The following is a 23341-nucleotide window of genomic DNA, read 5'->3' as shown; positions in this document are numbered from 1 at the left end:
CGGCGGAGGCGGCGGCCGCGAATTGCGAAGGCGAGCGGGCGGCGGAGCGGCGGGGCACGCGGGCCGGGAGGGCCCCGCGTGGGCCTGGCGGGCCGGCGGCGGCGGGCGGCAGCGGGCGGCGGTGGCGCCCACGTGGCGGGAGGCGATTGGTCGGGGGCGGCGGCTGGACATGTCCGGCCGGGGGCGAACGTGTCCGGCGCGGCGCAGACGGGAAAAAGCTAGGGTTAGGGGGGATTAGACCGCGAATTTCGGGGGAGGTGCTAGTTTTATAGGTAGAGGGAGCTAGGAGAGTCCAAATGAGGAGCGGTTTTCGCCCACACGATCGTGATCGAACGGTCGAGAGCATGGAGGGGAGTTAGATGGGTTTTGGAACACTTTGGAGGGGGTGTTGGGCTGCAAAGAGAAAGGGGGGTTTACGGTTACCCGGTTAACCGTTGGAGTATCAAACGACCTCCAAATGGCACGAAACTTGACAGGCGGTCTACCGGTGCTATACCAAGGCCGCTTGGCAAGACTCGGTCCATTCCGAGAACGTTTAATACCCACTCACGAAAAGAGAGAAGAGGGGGACGCCGGAGGACATAGGAGCGTCGGATCGCAAAACGGACAACGGGGAAAAGGCTCGGATGCATGAGACGAACACGTATGCAAAATGAAATGCACATGATGACATGATAAAATGCAACACGCAAGCAAATGACATGGCAACTACAGTGAATAACTGGCAGACACCTGGCGCATCGGATCCGGGGCGTTACAGTTGTCCGGCCGGATTTGTGAGCAGCCGTGAGCTGAGAGAGAGTGTGGCCACCTATGTCTTGCTTAGATCTGGAGAGCATGAGAGAGTGAACGAGAGGAACCCTAGTAAAGAAAGCGCTAAGGCTCCTACTTATATATATATATAGTGGAGTGATTTTGTTGTACCTGCTTCAAAAAAATGCGCTCCTACCTGTACCCGCGAGTGGGTGTGAGAGAACTAGTGCGTGTGTGCACCACTTCTCTTCATGAGAGTACAATATACTATTTCCAAAGAACGTTCGCCGCAAGAGTAATAGTATAAGCGTGAGATGTGTGAGCTAAAATAAAATGTGCACGACGTCTTTTGTTTTTTAGAAGTTCTGAGGGGGGGTGTGAAGAGCACATATGTGCGTGACGTCTACCTGCAGATAGATGGTGGGTGTGACGTGCGAGTCTGCAAGAGGACTCGGGAGAGTCATGACTCGTGAGGGTGTGTGTGCGTGAGAGAGAGGGGGGCACGTATCAATGCAATTCATGTGTCCGTAAATCATCATCCGACAAACGTTCGCCACAAGCCTTTTCCTGACGAACACCGTAAGAACCATTAGATCGGCATCCGACAGTGTCAGTTTTGCCATGTCATTTAACAGAACATCCACTCCTCCTACACACAAATCTTCCACGTGAGTGTTAGCAACTGCCGTATGCTCCCTCCTTTTTGAAATGCAGTGCATATAGCTTTATTGAAAATTTGAACCTCGCAATCTTTTACTGAGTTTTCGTGTATCAAATTGCACATGTAGAATACCCTGTATATATATATATATCATTTCATTCATCTTCGAGAGGTAACTATAAAGATGGGTGAGGAGTCTACAAAGAAAGACCATCGTATCACCCGCAACAATTTCAACCATCGTTTAGTGTTGAGGAATATCATAGGAACTCTATATGATATGTGAAAGTGCGTTATATCGACTAGACGGGGGGTGTATAGGCGATTTTTATGAATTCTTCACTAATGAATTTGCTGGTGAGGAAATTCCTAAATGAAGAACTACTTGTAGTGGATTAAGTACTCGGAAAGGAACATAACAGAACACAAGCATAGTCATCATGATGAAATGAACACAAGTACAGAGTACAGAAAGCGTAAACACTGGATAACACAAGCAAGAAGACGGACAGACTGAAGAAATAGAACTGAGGAAATTGAGAAAGTCTTCAGTCAATGTCTTCAAACAGATATGAACAGGCACACAACAACATACATGAGGAAATGAAAGAGTTGAGGAGATAGAACCAGTTAGCTCGGTGAAGACAATGATTTGGTAGACCAGTTCCAACTGCTGTCTCAGTTATACATCTGGTTGGAGCGACTGAGTATTTAAACTCGAGGACACCCAGTCCCGGACACACAGTCCTCACCGTATTCTCCTTGAGCTAAGGTCACACAGACCTCGCCCAATCACTCGTGGTAAGTCTTCTGGTGACTTCCGAACCTTCACAAACTCGGTCACCCGGCGATCCACAATTCCTCTTGGATGCTCTATACCTTGACGCCTAACCGTCTGGAAGAAGCACAATCTTCAAAGGAAACAAGCATCGGATCCACGCAGGATCAATCTCTTCAGTGATGCTCAATCACTTTGGGGTTTTGTAGGTTTGGGTTTGGGATTTCCTCACTTGATGATTTTTGCTCAAAGTCCTCAGAGGATGGGTTGCTCTCAAATGACAAGTGTCAGTGTCAAAACCGGCGGATCTCGGGTAGGGGGTCCCGAACTGTGCGTCTAGGCGGATGGTAACAGGAGACAAGGGACACGATGTTTTTACCTAGGTTCGGGCCCTCTCGGTGGAGGTAAAACCCTACTCCTGCTTGATTAATATTGATGGTATGGGTAGTACAAGAGTTGATCTACCACGAGATCAGAAAGGCTAAACCCTAGAAGCTAGCCTATGGTATGATTGTTGTTCGTCCTACGGACTAAAACTCTCCGGTTTATATAGACATCGGAGAGGGCTAGGGTTACATAGAGTCGGTTACAATGGGAGGAGATCTTCATATCATATCACCAAGCTTGCCTTCCACGCCAAGGAAAGTCCCATCCGGACACGGGACGAAGTCTTCAATCTTGTATCTTCATAGTCCGGGAGTCCGGCCAAAGGTCATAGTCCGGCCATCCGGACACCCCCTAATCCAGGACTCCCTCAGTAGCCCCTGAACCAGGCTTCAATGACGACGAGTCCGGCGCGCAAGTTGTCTTCGGCATTGCAAGGCGGGTTCCTCCTCCGAATACTTCATAGAAGATGTTGAACACAAGGATAGTGTCCGGCTCTGCAAAAGTAAGTTCCACATACCGCCGTAGAGAGAATAATTTCTACACAAATCTAATCTGCTGACGTATTCCGCAGCGTGACATCACGCCACGGTCAAGCCTTTATTTGAATCGTTTTACTGTTCCACCTCAACGTGTTTAGCGAGGCGGTTTCCTTGGCACGTCTTGTCAAAGCAGAGATCGTGTCCCCTTATTCCGGGATTCTCATCAATACGGGCGTGGGTAACCCAACCGCACCATTAACCGTGGCGCTTGGGAGATAAGCGAGCTTTATTAGATCTACCCTTTCCATTTACGCCTTCTTCCTCCTTTGCTTACCTGTCCCTGCGCGCTCGAGCTCCAACGCCCAAGCCCGCACTTCCCACCTCAACCTTCTCCAATTATGTCTGGAGCGGGAGGTAGATGGATGGCCTCCTCCGTCACGGAGGGGCAAATCAAAAAGCTGAGGACGGCCGGATACCTGTCTGACGACATCGTGCACCGGCTTCCAAAGGTGGGGCAACTCATCCCCACCCCCAGGTCCCATGAGAGGGTTGTTTTTCTTCCCCATTTCCTCCGCAGACTGGGTTTTCCTCTTCACCCGTTCGTCCGGGGGCTCATGTTCTACTACGGCCTGGACTTCCACGATCTGGCCCCGAACTTCATCCTCAACATCTCGACGTTCATCGTCGTGTGCGAGGCCTTCCTCTGCATCCAGCCCCACTTCGGCTTATGGCTGAAGACTTTTAATGTCAAGCCGAAAGTAGTGGGCGGCCGCCAAGCGGAGTGCGGAGGTGCCATGGTGGGCCGGATGGCCAACGTCCTATGGCTCGAGGGCTCCTTTGTGGAGACAATAAAAGGGTGGCAATCGGAGTGGTTCTACATCACCGAGCTGCGCGACCCCAAATGGGAAGCGGCCCCCGAATTCCGATCTGGCTCTCCCACACGGCTCACCTCTTGGAAAGAGACGGTCCTAACGTGGGGAGATTCGGAAGAGCTGACCGGACTCCAAACCTGCGTCAAAAAGCTAGTGAGCAAGAATCTCAAGCTCGTCAACATAGTCCAGGTCATGCTTATCCGCCGGGTCCTCCCATGCCAACAACGGGCCTTCAAATTGTGGGAGTTCCATCCGGCACAGCACCCCACCTTGAGCGGGCTCTTCGACACCACGTATGAAGATGCCTGGAAGGTGCAGTTCAAGGGCGTCGAGGCCCCCGCATCCGCTACCGAGGATCGCGGATTCAGCTCGTGGCGCCAGGACAACGAGGTAAGCTATTCTACCCTTTATGGGACTCTTGGCTTTCATAGTCTGACTCTATGTGGGATCTAAAGTCCCCTACCTTTGACAGGACTGGCTGAAGAAGTCCGGGCAGGTTATCTGTCTGGCTCCCCTACCAGAAGACCCAGCAGATGCCCGATTGACGGGGCTGCTGGTTCCGGCACCTCACGTGGTGCCGGAGAAGAAGGCCACGGGGACACGAAAGAGCTCACGACGCCTGGTGGTGTCGGATTCATCACCCGACAACCCCGACGCACCCTCCGCCTCTGAAGACGAGGAGGAGGAAGAAGAAGAAGCCTCTCCCCCTCCAATGGGGGAGGAAAGAAACGAAAGGCCGCCCCAAATGGGGAGGCCGGAGGGTCCAAGAAGGGGAAGACCCTTCTGCCGGACTACGCCTCCGATGCCGAAGACGGCGGGGAGGAATGGCCATCCAGGGTCAAGCCCCTAGCAAAATCGTAAGTGTCCGGCTACCCGAATGACTTATGACGCTCCTCTATTATTCGATAGCTTCTGACGCCGAATTTAATTATGCAGTCCGCCCTGAGCTCAGCTCGGCGATTCGTCGAGCGGCTCCCTGAATTCGTCGGATGTGAATAGCGCTTCACTTCCGATGGCCTCCTCCCCGCTCCCTACGGACGACGCCGAGGTGGAGTCCCAAAAGGGACCGAACCAGGAGGAGGTGGTCCTGGAGGCTCCTCAAGGCGACCTCCCGGACTCCAGGCCCAAAGGGGGTAAAGCCCCAGAGGGATCTAAGTCCGGCCCTGGGCCGGACACTGCTCCGGAACCATCAACGGTTCCAGAGTCCGACAGGCGGTGCCTTCATAAGAAGGGCAAGCCTATGACGCCGGCGACATCCGTCCATCCGGAGGCGCCGGACAATTTGCTGGAGGTGCTTAACGGCGCCTCCATCGACGAGGAACACCGCACTGTTATGAGTGCGGTGATTGAGAAGGTTCAGTCCGCCAAGAGCGGGCTGACAGAAGCCTATACAAGTCTCTTAACAGGCTTTGAGGTATTTGTTCAAAACATGTAAAAATGTTACCGCGTAGACAGTAGCCCTTGATGCTTAGTTCGGCGTTCGGAAAGAAAAGCCGAGCTGAGGATCTAAAAAGATATACGCGGGAGTCTAACTAAAATATGTCAATATGGGAATGCAGGCTGCGCTGCTGATCTCTGCCGCACTGACTGCGGAGGTCAATGCATTGAAGGAAAGCCTCGAGCGGTCCAAGAGCGAGCTCGGCCGTGCCAAGAAGAAGCTTGAGGACAAGGAGGGTACGTAGTACCGCATGTAAATGTATATAGAAATACTTGGTTGCAAATAATGACAGGACCAACGTAAATGTTGCAGGGGCCACGACCGAGGTGGCGACTCTGAAGGAAGCAGTGTCCAAGGCCGAAAACAGTGCAGCCTTGTAGCACACCGAGCGAGAGAAGCAGGAGGCGCGGGTGGCGGAGGTGCGGCAAGAGCTCCAGGCTCTCGTGGAAAAACACAAGATTTTGGAGCGTGACTCGAAGACTCGGGAGTCCGAGCTCGCCTTAGCTCTTGAGAGTGCCAAGACCGCTAAGGCCGAAGCCCAGAAGGCCCTCCAGGAGATCGAGGCGATGAAGAAGATAGCGGCGAGTAAGGCATTCTTTATGCAAAGCAAGAACATAAAAGTAAATTATCTGTTACTTACCCGAATCCGGAGCTCTCCAGGAGCGTTCGCCGATCTGCCCCGTAGTGTGTCTGATGCTGCCGCGTTTTACCGAGCTGAGGAGGGGAGCTCAATGGAAAAGGTGTTCTGGTCTCAGTATGCTGAGGCCAAACATCCGGTGCCCCTGAGCGACCAACTGAAGCAGCTGGTCGAGCTCCACAAGGTGGCCGAACAGGCCATGAAGGGCCTCATAGTTCGGCTATGGCCTAGGGAAGCCATGCCTGGGAGCTACTTCGGTCTGGTGCGGCGGCTAGTGGACGCGTGTCCGTGGATTGAGGTCATCAAGCGCTCCGTCTGCATTGAAGGTGCCCGTCGGGCCCTTGCCCGTGCTAAAGTGCACTGGGGCAAGCTGGACGCGGAGAAGCTTTTGACAGACGCGCCACCGCCGGGCAAGGAGCATCGCACGCCCGAGATGTATTATAAGAGTGTCCTGAAGGGTGCCCGCCATATAGCGGGTGAGTGCTCCAAAGATGTAATTTTTGAGTAGACTCGCATTTGTTATCCTGTACGCTGAAAACTTAGTTCATATGCGTTAAGCATCGCTTTGTTAATTTAAAATATTACCTTCTGTGCGGCCGTTTATCAAATCTGAGAGATGCAAGTCGTCGGCTTCTACCCCCATGCCACGAGTGCTGGGGTGTTCGGGATAAACCTGAGTGCTCTTGTTCCCATTCTTGGGTCCATCTAGGGAGGCGCTCAGCACAACGAACCAGGCCATCGGACTTATAATGCTTTATCACTCTCACTTAGCCATGGAATTCTATAATTTTAAATTTCGGCGAAGCCCCTAGTATTCGGAAGACCGAGTTCGGGGCACTATCCACGCCTAGGCCGGATAAGTCCGGCTCCTCGCTCTAAGCGGCATAAGTCTTTAAGGACTCAGAAAACCTCGCGAACAGCGACTGGTCTCTCTCACTATCATGACGGTCAATTTTAGCTTTCTTTACTGAGGTGTTAACCCATCTCAACTAGGGCACAATCGCAGTAGTTCTCCCAGCGCTACCTTAGCCAACATTGCGGAACGTAAGGTACCAAAACATGGGAGCCGGGCAAACCCAACTATTGACCCAAGACATGATTCGGAGCCGATGCATATAGTGCTATAAGTTCGGGGTGCTGCACTCGTGAGAGTGTTCGGTCTTCTCACACCATGTTATGGGGTGCTTAAGCCCCTGGTGTATTGGCCGTACCAAAGTGTATGGTTGCATAATGTCATGACTGAACATATATATATATATATATATATAAAGGAATACAATAATAGATAAGAGCTATGTATTGTTTATTAAAAAAGGGGCTGCTATGAAAGCAGAACGATACAAATAGTGCGATAAGCAAGAGATGGGATTATTTGACATGTCCCCCTCCAGGGGAAAGCTGTGGGACTTTAAGTAAAACAGGTATTAAGCTCGTTATAGAGACCACCTGGACATTTGACGCGGCTTGTTCTCTCCCTGGCTGTTGCATCGTGTGTTCAGCGAGTGTATTGCCGGACAGGCCTTCCGAATAGTTGGGTCCTGAAAGTATATAAAAAAGGAAACGGCGGAGTAGGGAGCCCCTTAGTGCGGTTGAGCCGCATTCTGGGCGTGTCGTAGTTGTGCCCCTCCCCTTATGCCCATGGTATTTATAAAGTGTAATTATGTACGCGTGGTACCGATATCGCCGTCTGGCGAGGGCTGGGGTTGGGGCCGCACTGCTATGCTTGCTCAGAACGTGCCAGCCGGCTTTGTTGTAGGTTGCTTCGGGCTCGCTTGACGTTGTCCGGACATTTAACAACTGGATTGGAGAATTGCCTGGAGAAGCTACTCTGTACTTCCGCCGCCAGGGCCGCCGTGTGCTCCTCCATTCGGAGAGAGCGTTTGGTGATTCCATTTACCGTGATGACTCCGCGAGGACCTGGCATCTTGAGCTTGAGATATGCGTAGGGCGGCACCGCATTGAATTTTGCAAATGCGGTTCGTCCGAGCAAGGCGTGATAGCCACTGTGGAATGGGACTATGTCGAAGATTAACTCTTTGCTTCGGAAATTATCCGGGGATCCGAAGACCACTTCGAGTGTAACCGAGCCTGTACAGCTGGCTTCTACACCTGGTATGACGCCTTTAAAGGTTGTCTTTGTGGGTTTAATCCTTGAGGGATCTATACCCATTTTTTGCACTGTATCCTGATAAAGCAGGTTCAGGCTGTTGCCGCCGTCCATCAGGACTCTGGTGAGGTGAAATTCGTCAATGATTGGGTCTAGGACCAATGCAGCGAATCCGCGATGACGGATGCTAGTGGGGTGGTCCCTTCGATCAAAAGTGATCGGGCAGGAGGACCCTGGGTTGAACTTTGGGGCGACTGGCTCCAACGCATAGACGTCCTTGAGAGCATGCTTCCGCTCCCTCTTGGGGATGTGGGTTGTGTATATCATGTTCACCGTCCGCACTTGCGGGGGGAATCCCTTCTGTCCTCTGTTGTTCGGCGGTCGGGGCTCCTCCTCGTCATCGCTACGCAACCCCTTGTCTCTGGTTTCGGCACTTAACTTGCCTGCCTGCTTGAACACCAAACAGTCCCTGTTGGTGTGGTTAGCTGGTTGGTCGGGGGTGCCGTGTATCTGGCACGAGTGATCGAGTATCCGGTCTAGGCTGGATGGGCCCGGAGGGTTTCTTTTGAATGGCTTCTTCCGCTGACCGGGTTTAGAGCCTCTGAATCCGGCATTGACTGCCGTATCCTCAGTATTGTCGCCGTTAATGCGGCGCTTGTGCTTGTTGCGATGTGACCTGCCATTGTTGTCCTTGGTATCCGAATTGCCAGGGCTCTTGGTTATGTTATTGCTACGAGCTAGCCAGCTGTCTTCGCCCGCGCAGAAGCGGGTCATGAGTGTCGTGAGGGCTGCCATAGATTTCGGCTTTTCCTGTCCTAGGTGCAGGGCAAGCCATTCATCTCGGATGTTGTGCCTGAAGGCTGCAAGGGCCTCTGGGTGTGGACAGTCGACTATTTGATTTTTCTTGGTTAGGAACCGTGTCCAGAATTGCCTGGCCGATTCCTCTGGCTGCTGGATTATGTGGCTTAGGTCATCGGCGTCTGGTGGCCGCACATAAGTTCCCTGGAAGTTGTCAAGGAATGCAGATTCCAGGTCCTCCCAGCAACTAATTGACTCTGCTGGCAGGCTGTTAAGCCAATGTCGAGCTGGTCCTTTAAGCTTGAGCGGGAGGTATTTGATGGCATGTAGGTCATCACCACGGGCCATGTGGATATGAAGGAGATAATCCTCGATCCATACCGCGGGATCAGTTGTGCCATCGTATGATTCGATGTTTACGGGCTTAAAACCCTTGGGGATTTGATGATCCATTACTTCGTCTGTGAAGCATAGTGGGTGTGCGGCGCCCCTGTACTGGGCTATATTGCGACGCAGCTCGGATGAGCTTGGTCTGTTGTATTTGGCCTGACCGTATTTATCATATCCGGTGTGACGGTTATCATCACATGATGTGGGGCGCCCACGCGATCCGTAGATCGATCTTGTTTGCCTTGCCTTATCCTCCAGTATGTCTCGCAGGTCTATTGCGTTTCCCCGTGCTCTGGTACTCTTAGAGCGGTGCCTGGGTGCGGCTTGGATTGAGGGCCGGAGGGCCTCTCTGTCGCGGCCACGGGGTGGCCGATCGGGCGCATCGTATGCTGGTGATGTAGGTTTAGTTGCTTACTCCTATAGTTGGGGTAGGAGCCTGCGCTTTGGGTAACTTTTGGAGGGGTGTTCGAGTTTATACTCTTCGGCCGCCAGGACTTCAGTCCATCTGTCGGCTAGCAGGTCTTGGTCAGCTCTAAGCTACTACTGTTTTTTCTTGAGGCTGCTTGCCGTGGCCATAAGCCTGCGTTTGAAACGCTCTTGCTCGACGGGATCCTCTGGCACGACGAATTCATCGTCGTCGAGGGTTGCCTCGTCTTCAGAGGGAGGCATATAATTGTCGTCCTCGACCTCTCTGTCGGCCGCTCTCTCCTGAGGGCTGGCTCCTTCGCCCTCCTGCGCTGAGTCCTGCTGGAGGGGGATGTCTTCGGTGTTGTCCGGGGTGTTGATGTCTCCGGTGCCGGATTCGCCATTCTTGCTTTGGCGGGATTTAGAGCGGCGCCGCTGACGTTGGCGCTCGGGTTGCTTCTTGGAGGGGTCGTCCTCCGCTTTTTGATCGCCATCCCCTGCTTTGGGGGTGTCCACCATGTATATGTCATATGACGAGGTGGCCTTCCAGTGCCCTATAGGTGCTGGTTCTTGGTCGTCTCCTTCATCTGCGTCCATACCGTCGATGTCTTCGGAGTCGAAGTCGAGCATGTCGGTTAGATCGTCGACAGTGGCTACAAAGTGGGTGGTGAGTGGGTTTCAAATTTCTTCGTCGTCCGCATCCCAACCTTGCTGACCATAGTCCAGCCAGGGCTCTCCTGACAAAGAGAGAGACTTTAGGGAGTTCAGGATATCGCCAAAGGGCGAGTGCTGAAAGACGTCCGCGATAGTGAACTCCATGATCGGAGCCCAGTCGGGTTCGATCGGAAGGGATGCGGAATACTCGGAGTCCGGAACGGAGTCCGGCACCTTGCAGTCACGGGCCTTGCAAAGGACTAGGCTGGTATTTGGCTCTATCGCCGTAGAGGTTGCGGCTCCGGGGGCAGCGTCCAACCGTCCGTCCCCGACTGGCGCAGTCGGCTCCGAACTAATGGTCGGAGCGGACACCTGAGCGGCACTCTGGGCGCTGTCCGGCGGAAGAGCTAGATCATGCCCATCGAGACAGTGCGGCGCGCTCGGCCGTGGCTCGAATACATCGAAGATCAAGTCCCTGCGGATGTCGGCCGTGTAATTTAAGCTTCCAAACCTAACCTGATGGCCAGGGGCGCAACTTTCGATCTCCTCCAGATGGCCAAGCGAGTTGGCCCGCAATGCGAAGCCGCCAAATACGAAGATCTGTCCGGGGAGAAAAGTCTCACCCTGGACCGCATCGTGGTTGATGATCGAAGAAGCCATCGGGCCTAAAGGCGACGACACAGAGGAACTCTCAATGAAAGCACCAATGTCCGTGTCAAAACCGGCGGATCTCGGGTAGGGGGTCCCGAACTGTGCGTCTAGGCGGATGGTAACATGAGACAAGGGACACGATGTTTTTACCCAGGTTCGGGCCCTCTCGGTGGAGGTAAAACCCTACTCCTGCTTGATTAATATTGATGGTATGGGTAGTACAAGAGTTGATCTACCACGAGATCAGAGAGGCTAAACCCTAGAAGCTAGCCTATGGTATGATTGTTGTTCATCCTACGGACTAAAACTCTCCGGTTTATATAGACACAGGAGAGGGATAGGGTTACACAGAGTCGGTTACAATGGGAGGAGATCTTCATATCGTATCGCCAAGCTTGCCTTCCACGCCAAGGAAAGTCCCATCCGGACACGGGACGAAGTCTTCAATCTTATATCTTCATAGTCCGGGAGTCCGGCCAAAGGTCATAGTCCGGCCATCCGGACACCCCCTAATCCAGGACTCCCTCAACAAGTGTCAGTTTCTCTCGGAGCAGCCAACCAACTAGTGGTTGTAGGGGGCGGCTATTTATAGCCAGGGAGCAGCCTGACATGATAAGACATAAATGCCCTTGTCTGATATGACCGTTAGGTGGGTAGATATTTTTTAGGACAGCTGGCGCGTAGCACAGCAACGGTCGGAATATTTGAGGTTTGAATTCCTCAGGGCTATCATGTTCCTCACTTTGTAGGCAATCCGCACTGGCGAATTTCTAACTCCTTAGTCAGAACAAATTCCTCAGAGATCAGAAGAACTTCGTCTCTTTCACTGAAGAATATGACTGAACTATGCGAGATTTCCAATGGCTTCACTCGAAAGGATTGGTAGGTGTAGGATTTTGAGTTGAGCATCACATGGAAATTTTTCCTTAGTATTTCTTCGACCCCCTTTAACAGTCCAGTGTTTCCTATGACTCAAGAAAGAGAAAATGAAACAATGGAAACAAAAGTCTTCACGCTTCATGTTCCTCGAATGATTACCAAGTCTTCAAGGTTACACCAATTTCTTCACTTTCAAAGTCTTCAGAAATCCAAAGTCTTCAGTCGAAGAACTTCATTTTTAGGGGTCGACATTCTCTGTACATATCAAACTCCTCAGAGACTTATAGACCTGTGTACACTCACAAACGCATAAGTCTCTTAACCTATAAGTCTTCAATACACTAAAATCACTAAGGGGCACTAGATGCACTTACAATCTCCCCCTTTTTGGTGATTGATGACAATATAGGTTAAGTTTTCAACGGGGATAAACATATGAAGTGTAAATACTAATGTTGAGGAATTTGATTGCAAGATATAGAAGAACTCCCCCTGAAGATGTGCATAGTGAGGATTTTGCTTTTGAAGCAATGCACACTTCAAGAGTATAATCATGGAGATCTCCCCCTATATCTTGTAATTCATACACGCATTTGACATATAATTTGAAGAATTTGAAATGCATGATGAAATATGGTGACTGATGTAATTCAGCATGCGTGCATTAACATTAATGAGGAATAAGCATGCGGAGGAACACAGCAAAAAGTATCAAGCCACCATAGAGTTTAAGATTACAACTCGATCCAGCAAAGTCATCGGAAGAACAAGAGTTGTAACTTAGAAAAAACACGCCCATATATAGACCCGCTTGAAGACTAACTCAAATTTCTCCCCCTTTGTCATCGAATGACCAAAAGGGTTGAAAATGAGGACTAACGCCCTTGAAGAATATCATGATGATGGAGGAGCGCCAGCGTTGTCGGGGTCTTGAGTCGATGTAGGGCCTGCTGCAGTGTCGTCCAAGTCTTCATGCTCGTCTGTGGCGCGTGATGAAGAATATGAGCTGGCCACCAAGGAAGGAACCTTGACCTTCTTGAATCTCTTCGGTGGAGGTGCGGACTAGTCAAAGTCTTCCTTGAACCCATTTGCTTTAGATATTCTTCACCATATAGATGTGATAGAATAGCCCAGGTGCGATCAAACACTTCATGGAGGTAGTAGTGGTTTTTCTTCACTGCATTATGTGTAGAAGTCATGTTGTAAAGAATAGAGCCAAACTGGCGCTTAACCCACTTGAGGTTTCGATCCACCTTTTGGTGAAGACTTATAAGCAGTTCACGGTCAGTTATCACGTGAGGATCAGTAGCTTGAGGACTTGTCTTGGTAGCATTGGCAGTAGTATCATGAGTGGCAGAGTCATCATTGGTGGAGTAAGATGCAGCTTTGTGGAACTGACCATCCAATGGACGAGTGCCTTCATCGATAATAGCAGGTGCCTTGCCCTTTCCGTCAGATGAGGAATATGTCCGTTTGAGGACTTCAATCGGGGGCAAGTAGCTGAGGTGATTCTGAAAATCAGCCTTGTAATTGAGTGAAGACCTTGTTCTGAGGAATTTCATGATCCATGGCGTGTAAGGCTTCGGCTCAAATGGAGAAAGTGCAACATTCGCAAGAGTCCTCATGAAGAAATCATGGTAATTGATAGGGATACCATGCATGATGTTGAAGATCATATTCTTCATCATCCCCACAATTTCTGCATCTGATGAATCATGACCATTGATTGGACTTATAGTCTTCATCAGAATGCGATAGATGGTTCTGGGCACATAGAGCAATTCCTTCACGAGGAATTTGGTCCTTTGAACTAGTCCAGGCTTCAGCGGCTTCATGAGCACTTGCATATAGTGGTCAGTGAGTTCAGGTTCATCATACAGACAACGAGCGCCTTCTGGTGGAGGACTGATTGGCAAGGCACGAAGCAACTCAGAGGCCGGTGCCTTGTAATGAGTGTTTTCTGTCATCCAGTCCAACACCCAGGAGTTGATGTCATGTGCTTCACCAGTGATATGCAGCGTCGCATAGAATTGAAGAATTAGCTCTTCATTCCAGTCAACGATGTCAGTGCAAAAGTTAAGCAGACCTGCATCATGAAGCATACTGAGAACCGGCGTGAAGCAAGGCATAGATTCCATGTTCACGTGAGGAATGTGCTCGTGGTCGAAGACTTTCTCCTTGTCAAAAAGAACTGAGGAATAGAAGTTGGCCTGGTTGGCTGTCCAGAAATGCTTCCTTCTAAGACGAGCATTGTCATAGGGGTTGAATTCAGTGAAGAATACGTGCTCGCTGAAGAATCATCAGCCTTAAATTTCGGCTTCTTGGAGAAGGGATTCTTTGGCTTGGGTTGAGGGGTGTCAGTGATCTGTAGAACCACCTCAGGAATCGCAATCTCAGGTTCCTCATGCTGAGGAATTTCAGGTTCTTTTGTAGTTGCAGCCTGGGTCATCACTTCTTCATTCACATTTTCATCAGCGCTAGTGGCTGGAATTTCTTCATGAACGGATGGGGTTGCACGAGGTTCATCAGTTTCCACTTGTACTTCAGTAGCGACTGGGGACTGAGGAACAACTTGGAGAGTGAACAATAGAGAATTTGGATGCTGACTTTCCCAAAAATCATCATTCAAAATAGGTGTGGTACAACCGATGTCCACATCCTCATCTTCCATTTCTTCAACACCTGCCTCTTCAGCAATGAACTGAGGCATAGGTGAGGAAATGACTGGAGTTGAAGGGATCTTATCCACTTCAATTTCTTTGTCCAACTGCTCTGTCGAAGCAGTAGAAGGAGTTTCTTCATCAGATTCCTCGGGAATCTCATAGTCTTCACCAAAAGGAACAAGGTCCTTTGATGGCATTGATGAGACTGGAATGACATCAATTGGATTGTCAATTGAACTTATCAGAGTCTTCATCTTCTTCGGAGCTGAAGAATTTGAAGAAGTTGATGCCTTCCTCTTTTTCATCGCTTCACGCTCTGCAGCCTTGGTCTTCTTCGCATCTGATGCAGAGGGAAGGCTTGGAGTTGATGTAGGCGCAGGAGGTGCATTTTCTTCAGGCGCAACTGTTGCAGTTGCCCTGACTTGTTCACTTTCCTCAGGTGCATCACTAGTGGATGCCCTGGCAATATCTTCAATGGCTGGAATGGAGTCATCAGCCCTGGTACTCTCAGTTTCTTCAGAAGCCTGACTGACATCAGCGGTGCTGACATGTTCTTCAGTAGGCTGGGCAGATGCTTCAGCCTGAGGAATTTCAACATGCACCGGAGCAGTGGAAGTTGAAGAGAAAGTCTTCGTCAACTTGACGAACCGAACCTTTGCTCCCTTCCAATCAGCATAGTACTGATTGAAATCATCACTCAATTTCTTGATTTCAGCTTATACAGCAATGAGTTGTTCAGTTGTAAGAGTGAGGACATTGTCCTTGAGGTAGCGTTGTTTCTTGTATTTCGCTTTCTTCAGCCTTCGTCCTTCTTCGTATTTCCACTTTTCTTCCTCAATGAAGTGGGTAAGAACATGACTTTGACCAGGAGTGAGGTTCATCTCCGACAAAGGTGTAGTGGGGTCCTTGTGCCATAGGTCAACAAAATCGAGGATCAGCTTGGGATCCAGAAGTAGTGGCACATTGCTGCCTTTGGCTCTAGCAGCCCTGGCTTGTCTGTCCCTGATGATTTTAGCAAGTTCTTCATCATCAGCCTCATCGTCATCAGAGGGGGTTTGGAAGGCAACCTGCTTCTTGTGAGGACTTGGGCGAAGGCCTCGACCAGCAGTGGCCTTTTTCTTCAGCAGAGATGGTCCGGCTGAGGAACTTGGTGCAGCAATGGAGCTAGCAGATGCTTCTGAGGCAATAGAGATGCCTTGAGTCCTTTGGCACGTGGCAAGATGCACAGGTGCCGAGGATTTGGTCGGAGCAGCTGAATACTTTGTCGGAGGGACTGAGGACTTTGGAGGAGGAGGAGCAGACTGAGGAATTTGCCGTGAGGGCTTTGAAGATACTGGCCTTGAGGACATTGTTGAGGAGCTTGGCCGTGAGGGCATTGAAGGAGAAGCACTGGACTTGTGGGCAGGCTTCTTTGGCATAGCCTACCTGGGCTTACTACCAGAGGCCTCAGCAGCGTTAGCAGCAGCAGCAGAATCTTCATTGAATTTCCTCACTGCTTCTTTTGCTTGCTTAGCTAGTTTGGCATGGCGCCTAGCCCATTCAGCAGCATAGTCCACACCGCACTTGAGGCTGGTGGGATCCGCCAGTTGGCCAGGTCTCAATGGAGGTCTTGAGCATGGAGGGTTTAGCGCGAATTTCTTCATGTATTTGGGAGTAACATACCTGTACTCCCTCCATTCTCGTGCCGATCTCCTCTCAATCCGTTGTATGCACACTTTGCACTAATTCTTGTCCTCCTTGCCAAACTTGGCCTCATCAGGAGTGCAGTATCCAGCATAAATGTCCTCAGGGATTTCAAACGTTGTGTTGACCTCAGGCCTTTTTTCCTCCCTTTTGTGGCTTCTTGCCATCAGCCATTTTCTTCAGCTGAGGATGAACAACTGAAGTTTCTGAAGAGGTATGCAACTTTTCTTCGAGGAACGCTGCAAATGAGTTAAGTTGATGAGAACCTAGTGATTCAGCAGCGGAGATTTGTACCTGTGAACAAAGTATAGTTGCGAGGAATTTGGAGAGGTCATATGCGTTCTCAGAAGATTTTCAAAAAGAATAGGTTGAGGAATTTGACCGATGAGTCTTGAAGAATTTCGCTAAGCGTTCTTTATCTTAGGTTCCAGAGTTGTACAGATTTGAAAATCCACACAATTGAGGAATCTTGAAGAAAATCATTGCTTAGAGAAACGAATCAAGAACATATAACATGTGAGGTGTTTAGTGTGTGAAGATTTGAAGAATAAACACCTTTGAAGATTTTCAGGAAAACACATGAATCAAAGCGGGCAATAAAAGTAACTTTTAATTACCCGAAGTGAAGAACACGACGAACTGGGAAGTGTAGATGTGAAGTTCGTCAGTTCAGATCTTCCACGCCCTAACTCGGCTGAGGAAGACAGCTACGGCGGAGGCGGAGTGAAGAAATCCGCAACCAGCACGATTACAACGGCGACGAGGTCGAGGCAGTGAAGCTCTTCCTCACCGGCGACAATGAAGTAGCGGCGGCGCTAGGGTTTGGGAAGCTTGAGCAGGAGAGAGGTTGAGCGGAGTAAAAGTGAAGTGAGGAAGAGGCAGGGGTATTTATAGCGGCAGTGAAAAATTGTGCGCCCGAAGATTTCGGACGAACGTGCCCCTGGCCCTTCACATTCACGTGACATGTGTCACCCACGTACTGTGAGGTGGCGATCTTGTAGGATCGTGGGTGAATAGATAAGTATATTATCGTGAGAAGCGGAACAGTTTGAGCGGCAAAGCCGAAAATTTAGATAAGATTATTTTAAGTTTCCGTTTGCAATTTCTTCAGCTGTCAAGGACACAGTGAAGATTTTGAACGAGTTTCAAATAAGAACGCACATGAAGAATTTGTGAAAAGACTGGGTTGAGTTTAGCATAGATGGGGAAGGGTCCGATCACATTCACTTAGCGGAAAAAGTCAACTTGAAGAATTAGCAATAAGTGAATGTTGTAGAAGACATAAAACTCATATATATATATATTCAAATGAAGAACAACACCGCAAAGAGTGAAGACAATGCAAAGTTGAAGAATTTGAAAAACTGAGGAATTTCAAAAATTGAGGAAAAACTCAAATTGAAGATTTTCAACTTTTGGTGGTGGCGTAACCACCGTATAAGAAAGTTGGCTTCAGACACCGCGTACAATTGTCGTAGGGCTCTGAGAGTCAATTTCTTCGTTAATTTCTTCACACTTTGATGGTTAGTCTTCATTGATTGAAGAAAAACGTTACTTCATGTGTTGCGCATCTAAGTCATCAAGTCAGCATAAGTGTTAGGATGAGTGTCTATTTCAGAGAACATTCGAAGATTCTAGGATATTTAGCTCACACCGCAACTTGCTAAATCTCTTCTCATCCAAGGGCTTAGTGAAGATATTGGCGAGCTGATCTTCAATGCTGACGTGGTCGATGGAGATGTCGCCCTTCAACACATGATCACGAAGAAAATGATGACGAATCTGAATGTGCTTTGTCTTCGAGTGCTGAACTGGGTTGCGAGAAATCTTGATAGCGCTCTCATTGTCGCAGTAGAGAGGCACATTCTTCACGTTGATGCCATAGTCCTTGAGTGTTTGCTCCATCCATAGTAATTGAGCACAGCACGATCCAACATCAATGTACTCAGCTTCTGCAGTGGAGAGAGATACGCAGTTCTGTTTCTTCGAGGACCACAGACCAAAGATCGTCCGAGGAAATGACATGTGCCTGACGTTGACTTGCGTCCACGCGATCGCCAGCATAGTCAGAGTCTAAATATCCAATGATATCAAATGAAGAGCCCTTGGGATACCATAATCCAAGTGTTGGTGTCTGAGCTAGATATCGAAGAATATGCTTCACAGCCTTATGGTGTGATTCCTTCGGTGTAGCTTGAAATCGGGCACACATGCAAACACTAAGAATAATATCTGGCCTAGATGCACATAGGTACAATAAAGAGCCAATCATGGAGAGGTATACCTTTTGATCGAAGTCTTGACCATTTTCATCAGTGCATAGATGACCATTTGTGGGCATTGGAATTTTGACCCCTTTGCAATCTTGCATGCCGAATTCCCTCAATACATCTTTGAGGTATTTCTCCTGAGATATGAATATGCCATTGCGCTGTTGACGAATTTGAAGACCTACAAAGAATTTCAATTCTCCCATCATAGACATTTGATATTCTTCACTCATCATATAGGCAAATTCATCACTATAATGTTGGTCAGTACAGCCAAAAATAATATCATCAACATATATTTGGCACACAAACAGTTCACCATCATAAGATTTAGTGAAAAGAGTTGGGTCGAGTGAACCGGATTTGAAGCCTTTCTTCATGAAGAATTCCTTCAAAGTATCATACCACTCCCGAGGGGCTTGTTTGAGGCCATACAGGGCTTGTTGAGTCTGAAAACTTTGTCGGGATTCTTTGGATCTTCAAAACCTAGGGGTTGAGCAACATATACTTCTTCCTCAAGCTTACCATTGAGGAATGCACTTTTCAGATCCATTTGTTGTAAGATAATATCATGATGGTTAGCGTAAGCAAGTAATATGCGAATAGCCTCAAGTCTAGCAACAGGTGCAAAAGTTTCATCGAAATCAATTCCTTCAACCTGTGTAGCCTTGAGCTACAAGTCGTGTCTTATTCCTCACCACAAGGCCATTTTCATCTTGCTTGTTGCGGTAGATCCACTTTGTGCCAATGATGTTGTGCTTGCGAGGATTTGGACGTTTGACCAAATCCCAGACATTGTTGAGCTCGAACTGATGTAATTCTTCTTGCATTGCCTGAATCCACTCAGGCTCCAGAAATGCTTCATCTACCTTAGTGGGCTCTGAGATAGAGAAAAGAGCAAAGTGCCCACAAAAGTTAGATAAATGTGAAGATTTTGAGCGAGTGAGCGGACCTGGTGCTTTAATGTCATCAATGATCTTCTCAATTTGCACTTCGTTAGCAATGCGAGGATGAGTGGGTTGTCTTCGAGGAATTTGATCAGCATTCCCTTCAGGAGCATTTTCTTCAGCACCATTTTCTTCAGGTGCGAAAGCCCGGTGATCATCACGATCAGAAATGAATTCTTCAGCAGATTCTTCGGTAGGAATGACATCCTCAGTAGCCTTGAACTTGATAGAATCCTCAGGTGATGGTTCATCTATCACAGAAGGTAGGTGCTCTCTTTGCGAGCCATTAGTTTCATCGAACCGCACATCTACAGTTTCAACAACTTTGTGAAGAACGTTGTTGAAGACTATGTAGGTGTGCGAGTCCTTTCCGTAACCAAGCATAAAACCTTCATGTGCTTTTGGTGAGAATTTGGAAGTGTGATGAGGATCTCTAATCCAACATTTAGCACTGAAAACTTTGAAATAACTCACATTGGGATTTTTATCAGTGAGGAGTTCATACGCAGTTTTCTTGAAGAATTTGTGAAGATATACCCTGTTGATGACGTGGCACGCAGTATCAATTGCCTCAATCCAAAAGCAACGAGGCGTCTTGTATTCGTCAAGCATAGTGCGAGCCATTCCAGCGAGGGTTCTGTTCTTGCGCTCCACGACGCCATTCTGCTGAGGAGTATAAGGAGCAGATAACTTATGAGTAATACCAAGTTCATCAAGATAGCCATCAAGACCGGAATTCTTGAACTCGGTCCCATTGTCAGTTCTGATATGCTTGATCTTCACACCAAAGTTGGTTGAAGCCCTCGAGGAAAATCTCTTGAAGACTTCCTGCACTTCATGTTTGTAAGTGACAATGTGCACCCATGTGTAACGAGAATAATCATCAACAATAACAAATCCATATTGAGATGCATCATTCAGAATTGCAGAATAGTGGTTAGGTCCAAAGAGATCCATATGAAGCAATTCAAATGGTCGAGTGGTAGTCATGGCAGTCTTCGCTGGATGCTTGGCCTTTGTCATCTCTCCAGCTTCACAAGCTCCGCATAAGTGATCCTTAAGGAATTTGACATTCTCAATGCCAATGACATGCTTCTTCTTCGCAAGCGTGTGCCGATTTCTCATGCCAGCATGACCAAGTCATCGATGCCATAGCCAGCCTTCTAAAGCTTTTGCAAGCAAGCACACGGCTGGTTCCGATCCTGTAGAGATATCAACAATATACAGATCTCCTTTCCTAAAGCCTTTGAAGACTTTGGAATGGTTAGCTTCTATGATCACAACACAATGATATCTTCCAAAGACAACAACCATATAGAGATCACAAAGCATTGAGATAGACATGAGGTTGTATCCTAAGGACTCGACAAGCATGACTTTGTCCATGTGACGATCCTTTGAGATCGCAACCTTACCTAGACCCAATACCTGACTTCTTCCTTTGTCTGCAAAGATGATATGCTTCAGATGTGATGGTGATAAAGGAGCATCCATCAATAGATTCTTGTCATCAGTCATGTGATTCGTACATCCACTATCGAGGACCCACTCGTTTGCTTTCATCCTGCAGATGAATTAGTGCAACTTACGAACTCATATACTTCATCAGTGAAGAATATGACATCAATATCATCAGATCAATTTCATCAAGCAATAGCACAGATAAATCAGTGTGAGGACGTGAGAAATGAAAATTCATTTCTTCATGATTAGCCTACGTCCTTTCAGGCACATTCAGGTCTCCAGCAAATTCTTGAGACGTTTTAAGCATGTCTGGAGACCTGACCCTACATAAGAGATTAATTCTTTTTCTTCACCATCCACATCTGAAGGGGTGGCAAAGAATTCATCACTCTGCGAGCACCATATGAGAAAGGTGGCGTAGAAGCCAGTCCGCTTCGTTTTACATAAGAGGGGTTAGGGTAAGCATATGAATAAGCAGAGAAATTCTTCGAGGACTTATGAACATAATGATTTGAAGAATAACGTTCATATTCATAGCCCTTAGCTCTACCCTGTGAAACAGAAGGGTTAGCACGATGATGATCATATGAGGACTTTGATCCATTTGAGGAATATGATCCACGTGAGGAATTTGGTCCACTTGAGGACTTGGATCCATATGAAGGATTTGGTTCATATGAAGAAGTTGATCTGGGGTTCCTATTCTTCACAGGTGGTGTCATGAGGACATTCACCTGAAGACTTTCAAGGCAACTTTTGGGAACCCAGATTTTCTTCATAGGGGAACCGTTCTTGCAGTTAGTGCCAACATATCTAGCAAATACATCACCATTCTAATTCTTGAACAGTTTATAGTTGGAGTCAAGTGACTCATCAGAAGGAGGAGATTCACATGTAAAGCCAGATAAATTGCATGGATCAACTGGAGGTCCCTTTGCAGCAACCCATGAGGTTTTGGGGTACTGCTCAGGCTTCCAGTATGTTCCATCAGCATTGAGTTTCCTTTAAAAGGCAATACCCTCTTTCCTAGGGTTTCTGTTGAGGATCTGCTTTTTGAGCACATCACAAAGAATCTGATGCCCTTTGAGGCTTTTGTACATGCCTTTCGTGTACAATTCCTTCAGCCCTGCATCATTAGTAGTACTAGCAATGTCCTCAGATGGGGAATTAGTGATAGCAGAGATAGGTGAAGAATTTGTAACATTTGAAGCATTTGAACATTCAGGTGAAGAATTAGCAGATTCACGTTCAATGCACTTTAGATATGGAGGAACAAATTCTTCCTGAGTAGCGTTGATTTGTTGAGCAAGTAATGAGTCACGCTCCTTCTGAAGATCTTCATAACTCACTCTTAGCTTCTCAAGATCTTGCTTTCTTTGAAGAAATTCATAAGAAAGCTTCTAATGATCAAATAAGAGAGCGTTATGATGACCTTGAAGAACGTCAAACTTGGTCCATTTCTTCACCCAACATATCATCGCTCTTATTTATCATGTATTGAACTTTTTCCAAAGCTCTTTGTTGTTTAGTGGCAAGGGAAGCAAGTTTGACATAGCTAGGTCCAAATTCATCGCCAGATTCATCATCACTATACTCGGATAGGTAGCATTCGGTTACCTTAGCGCTGTTTGCCATAAGGCAGGAGGTAGACGATGATGATTCTAGTTCGAATGTCATCGCATTGAGAGATTCCTTGTAATCCTCAAACCAAGGATCATGGCGAGTTTGATGACCTTCATAGACCTCAGAGAGATGGTCCCAGATTAGCTTCGCGTGATTAAGATGCATGACGTTCCTGAACTGATTTCGGGACAGATTGGAGCAGATGACATCCTTTGATGTGAGGTTAAGTAATGTGTACTTGCGAATGTCACCAGCCTCAGCCATCTTGCATAGATCGGTAAGACCGATCTCGGTGACGGTCCACAGTTCGCTATCCATAGCCATGAGTCGCTTTTTCATCATGGCCTTCCACCGAGGATACTCATGACCGTCAAAGATGGGGCAGGAAACGTTCCTCGATCCCGCAGTCGACATAACTAGAACTCCAGGTGGTTAAACCAAAATCACATAGAATAAGGGAGTACCTTGCTCTGATACCAATTGAAAGTGCGTTATATCGACTAGAGGGGGGTGAATAGGCGATTTTTATGAATTCTTCACTGAGGAATTTGCTGGTGAGGAAATTCCTAAATGAAGAACTACTTGCAGCGGAATAAGTACTCAGAAAGGAACATAACAGAACACAAGCATAGTCATCATGATGAAATGAAGACAAGCACAGAGTACAAAAAGCGTAAATACAGGATAACACAAGGAAAAGACGGACAGACTGAAGAAATAGAACTGAGGAAATTGAGAAAGTCTTTAGTCAATGTCTTAAAACAGATATGAACACGCACACAACAACATACATGAGGAAATG

This window comes from Triticum dicoccoides, chromosome 1B (assembly GCF_002162155.2).
Source record: "Triticum dicoccoides isolate Atlit2015 ecotype Zavitan chromosome 1B, WEW_v2.0, whole genome shotgun sequence".
Taxonomy (NCBI): Eukaryota; Viridiplantae; Streptophyta; class Magnoliopsida; order Poales; family Poaceae; genus Triticum; species Triticum dicoccoides.
The sequence above is the reverse complement of the archived record's forward strand: the minus strand, read 5'-3'. Positions refer to the sequence as shown.